Below are 5,880 nucleotides of genomic sequence, written 5' to 3' on the forward strand. Positions count from 1 at the left end.
ACCTGGTTCTTTAAAAAGATCAACAAAATTGATAAGACTCTAGCAGGCTAACTAAGAAAAAGAGAGGACACAAATTGCTAATATCAGAAATCAAAGAAGGGATATCACTACAGATCCCATGGAAATTAAAAGGATAATAAAGTAATACTATGAACAACTCTATGCCCACAAACCTGATAATCTAGTTGAAATGGACCTATTCCTTGAAAGATACCATCTGCCAAAACTCATACAAGAAGAAATAGACAATATGAATAGAACTGTATCTAGTAAAGGTATTGAATTAATAATCTTCCAAAAGAGAAAGCACCAGGCTCAAGTGAGTTTACTGTAATTCTACCAAACATTTAAGGGAGAAATTATACTAATTCTCTATAATCTCTTTCAGAGGAAAGAAACAGAAGGAGTATTTCCTAACTCATTCTACGAGGCCAGCATTATTCTAATACCAAAGTCAGACAGATACTGCAAGAAAATAAAACTACAGACCAATATCTCTCATGGACATAGATGTAAAACTCCTCAACAATATATTAGCAAATCAAACCCAACAATGCATAAAAATAATTATACACCACAAACAAGTGGGATTTATCCCTGGTATGAAAGGCTGATTCAACATTTAAAAATCAATTAATGTAATCCATCACATCAACAGGATAAAAAAGAAAAATCACATGATCATATCAATAGATTGTGGAAAAAACATTGGACAAAATTCAACACCCATTCATGATAAAAACTCAGTAAACTAGGAGTAGAGGAGATCTTCCTCAACTTGATGAAGAATATCTGCAGAAAAACTACAGCTAACATCATATTTAATGGTGAAAAATTTGAAGCTTTCCCACTAAGATTAGGAAAAAGGCAGGGATGTCCCCTCTCATCACTCCTTTTCAACATCATACTGGAAGTTCTAGCTAATGCAACAAGACAAGAAAGGGAAATTAAAGGTATTCAGCTCAAGAAGGAATAAATTTTTTAAAAAAAGAAGGAATAAATAGAACTATCTTTGTTCATAGATGATACGGCCACCTATGTAGACCTGAAAAATTAAGAAAAAAATTTCTGGATCTAATAAGCAATTATAGCAAGGTTTCAGGACACAACATTAATATACAAAAGTTAATGACTAAACAAAAAAAAAAGTTAATGACTTTCCTATACATCAGCAACGAACAAATGAAATTTGACATTATAAACACAATACCATTTACATTAGCACCCTGAAAAATGAAATAGTTAGCTACAAATTTAACAAAATGTATACAAGATCTATTTGAGGAAAACTACAAAACTCTGGTGAGAGAAATAAAAGAAGAGCTAAATAAATGGAGAGTTATTCCGTATTCATGGATAGGAAGACTCAATATTGTCAAGATGTCGGTTCTTCCTAACTGGATCTATAAATTCAATGCAATCCAAATCAAAATCCGAGCGAGTTATTTTGGGGTACTGATAAACTAGTTCTAAAGTTTACATTGAGAGGCAAAAGCTGCAGAATAGCCAACACAATATTGAAGGAGAAGAACAAAGTTGTAAGACTTTTTTTTTTTTTTTTTTTTTTTTAAATTATTTATTTTTGGCTGTGTTGGATCTTCGTTTCTGTGCGAGGGCTTTCTCTAGTTGCGGCGAGCAGGGGCCACTCTTCATCGCGGTGCGCGGGCCTCTCACTGTCGCGGCCTCTCTCGTTGCGGAGCACAGGCTCCAGACGCGCAGGCTCAGTAGTTGTGGCTCACGGGCCTAGTTGCTCCGCGCCATGTGGGATCCTCCCAGACCAGAGCTCGAACCCGTGTCCCCTGCATTGGCAGGCAGATTCTCAACCACTGTGCCACCAGGGAAGCCCCAAAGTTGTAAGACTTTTAAAGACTTACTATAGAGATACAGTAATCAAGATAGGGTGATACTGGTGAAAGAACTGACAAATAGATCAATGGAACAGAATAGCAAGCCCATAAATAGGCCCAAATAAATATAGTCAATTAATCTTTGACAAAGGAGCAAAGGTAATATAATGGAGTAAGATAGTCTTTTTAATATTTGATGCTGGAATAACTAGACATCCATGTGAAAAAAAAAAAGAAGAAGAAATGTAGATGCAGACCTTACATCCTTCACAAAAATCAACACAAAATGGATCTTAGATCTAAATGTAAAATACAAAATGATAAAAAAAAAAACTCTTAGAAGATAACATAGGAGAAAATCTAGATGACCTTGGCTATGGCAATGATTTTTTAGATACAACACCAAAGGCATGATCCATGAATGAAATAATTAATAAGCTGGGCTTCATTAAAATTTTTTTAAATTTGCTCTGAGAAAAATGCTTTCAAGAAAATGAGAAGACAAACCACAGACTGGGAGAAAATATCTACAAAAGACATACCCGATAAAGAACTGTTATACAAAAATATATAAAGAACTTTAAAAACTCAACAATAAGAAAGCAAACTACCCAGTTAAAAGAAAGGGGCCAAAAGCCTTAAATGACATTTCACCAAAGAAAATATACTGATGGCAAATAAGCATATGAAACGATGCTCCACATCATATGTCATCAGGGAAACGCAAATTAAAACAAAAATAAGATACCATCAAATAGTTATTAGAATGGCCAAAATCCAGAACACTTACAACACCAAATGCTGGTGAGGATGTGAAGCAAGAGAAACTTTCATTCATTGCTGGTGAGAATGCAAAATAGTACAGCCACTTTGGAAGACAATTTTGTCTTCAATTTTTCTTACAAAACTAAACATGCTCTTACCACATGATCCAGCAATTGAGCGCTTTGGTATTTACCTAAAGGAGCTGAAAACTTATGTCCACACAAAAACCTACATACAGATATCTATAGCAGCTTTATTCATAATTGCCAAAACTTGGAAGCAACCAAGATGGATAAATAAAATAAATGGTAAGTCCAGACAATGGAATATTTTTTAAATATAAAAGAAATAAGTCTTTTATCTTAAAAGAAAAGACATGGAAGAAACAAGTGCATATTACTGAGAGAAAGAAGTCAATATGAAAAAGCTACATACTGTATGTTTCCAACTATCTGACAGGGAAAAGGCAAAATTAATGGAGACAGTAAAAGGATCAGTGGTTGTCCCATCTTGTGTGTGTATGTGTTGGAGTTGCGGGGGGCAGTGAATTTGTGGAACACAGAGGATTTTTAGGCCAGTACTATTTTGATTTTTATGGTAGTGAAAATACTCTATATGATACTGTAATGATTGATAAATGTCATCATATATTTGTCCAAACCCATAGAATGTACAACACCAGGAGTGAATCTTAATGTAAACTATGGACTTTGGGTGATTTTGATGTGTCAGTGTAGGTTCATCAGTTGTAACAAATGTCCCACTCCAGTGAGGAATGCTGATAATAGAGGAGGCTATGCATGTTTTGGGCAGGGGGGAATCTCTCTACATTTTTCTCAGTTTTTCAGTGAATCTAAAAGTGATCTAAAAAAACCCAAAGTCTTAAAAAAAAAAATACCACACCAAGTGTGATAGCCAATGTCCAAGATGGTTCTCAATGATCCTCACCTGCTAGTATTTATGCCCTTGTGTGTTTTCCTTCCATACAAAACAGTACTGGCCTGTGTGACTAATTGAATATTGTGGAGATAACAGCATGTGACTTATGACTCTAGGTCGATATGAGTCTCTAAGACACACTGCAGCTTCTGCCTAGCTCTCTATTGAATCACTTGCTATGGGGGAAGCCAGCTACCATGTCATGAGGACACTCAAGCAGCTCAATGGAGAGGCCTATATGGAAATAAACTGAGGTGTTCTACCCAAGTCAGCACCAACTTGCCAGCCACTTGAGTGAGCCATCTTGCAAGCAGATCCTTTAACTCCTCCAGAAGACTGAAGCCCCAACCAACACCTTGATTGAAACCTTATGAGAGACCTACAGCAGAGCCACCCAGGTAAACTAAACCTAAATTTCTGAGCCACAGAAACAGTGGAACATAAGAAATTCTTATTGCTATTTATTGCCATTTGATATTGTGGATGATATTTCACACAACAATAATGATTGTGTTTCTATTTGCTAGCAAAGGAAAGAAAAAGTGAAAAAGAAAATCTTTTCAAAAGTTTACAATAGTATCAAAACAACATGAAATACTTAGAGATAAGTGTAACAAAATAAGGGAAAACTTCACTAAAAATTAGAGAGCATTGTTAAAAGAAATTAAAGAAGGCTTAAATAAATGGAGATATTTACCATGTTTATGGATTGGAAGATACAGTATTGTTAAAAATATCAGTTATCCCTAAATTAACTTAGAGGTTCTGGTGTGACCTCAATCAAAAGTCTGGCTATCTTTTTATAGGAACTGACAAGGTAATTCTAAAATTTACATAGAAATTCAAAGAATCCAGAATAGCAAAACAAGTCTTGAAATAAGAAAAACAAAGTTGGAGGCCTTATATTATGTGATTTCTGCATTATTATAAAGCTACAGAGTTTAAGACAATGTGTTACTAGTGAAAGGTAGACACATAGATTAATGGAACAGAATACAAAGTCCAAAAATAGACCACACATATAAGATCAACTGGTTTTAGCTAAGAGTGCTAAGACATTTCAGTGAGAAAAAGAAAATCTTTCAACATATGATGTTGAAATCACTGGAAATCTTGGTGAGAAAAATGAAAATCAACTTTTACCTCACACCATACCCAAAAGTTAGCCTGAAATGGTCATAGAATTAAATGTAAAAGCTAGAACTACAAAATTCCTAGGAGAAAATCTTGAGATCCTGAGATAGGTAAAGATTTCTAAATACAATACAAAATCACAAACTATAAAGGAAAAACTGATAAATTGGACAGTATCAACATTTAAAACTATTGCTCTTCAAAAATTATCATTAAGGCATCAAAAAGTCAAGTCACGAAATGGGGAAAATATCTGCAATACATATATGGCAAAGTACTTGTATCCAGAATATATAAAGAACTCGTAACAATAAGAAAAGGACAAACAACCAAATTAAAGATGGACAGAGGATTTAAACATTTCACAAAAGATGGTGCATGGACGGCCAGTAAGCACATGAAAAGGTGCTCAACATCATTAGTCATTAGAGAAATGTGAGTTAAAATTCTGAGGTACACATAGTAGAATGGATAAAAATTTTAAATTGATAATATCAAATGTGGTGATGCTGTGGAGCAACTGGAGTTCTCATGAAAAATGGTACAATTGCTTTAGAAAACTGGCAATTTCTAAAATGTTAGACATGCGGTATTTACCATATCACCTTTGTACTACTAAGTATTTGCGCAAGAGAAATTAAAACACGTGTCCACAGAAAACTTGTATTGAAAGTTTATAGCAGTTTTATTAATGAAAGCCCCAAACCAGGGTCAACCCAGTTCGTGAATGGATAAACATAATGTGTAATATCTATCTATACAACCAAACACCACTCAGCAATAAAAAGAAACAAGCTACTGATACACATAACACAATAGATAAATCTCAAAATCATCATGCTGCATGAAAAAAGACACAAGAATATATAAAGAATTCCATTTATACAAAATTATAGAAAATGCAAACTAATCTATAGCAATAAAAATAGACCAGTGATTCCACTCCTAATTACGTGCCCAAGAGAAACAAAAATATATGTCCACACACAACACTTGTACATGAATATTCGTAATAAAAGCATTATTCATAATAGCCCAAAATTAGAAGCTACCTAAATACCCATCAACTGACAAATGGATTAATAAAATGTGGTATCGGGACTTCCCTGGTGGCACGGTGGTTAAGAATCCACCTGCCAATGCAGGGGACATGAGTTTGATCTCTGGTCTGGAAAGATCCCACATGCCACAGAGC

This window comes from Balaenoptera musculus, chromosome 3, assembly GCF_009873245.2.
Source record: "Balaenoptera musculus isolate JJ_BM4_2016_0621 chromosome 3, mBalMus1.pri.v3, whole genome shotgun sequence".
In the NCBI taxonomy this organism is placed as follows: Eukaryota; Metazoa; Chordata; class Mammalia; order Artiodactyla; family Balaenopteridae; genus Balaenoptera; species Balaenoptera musculus.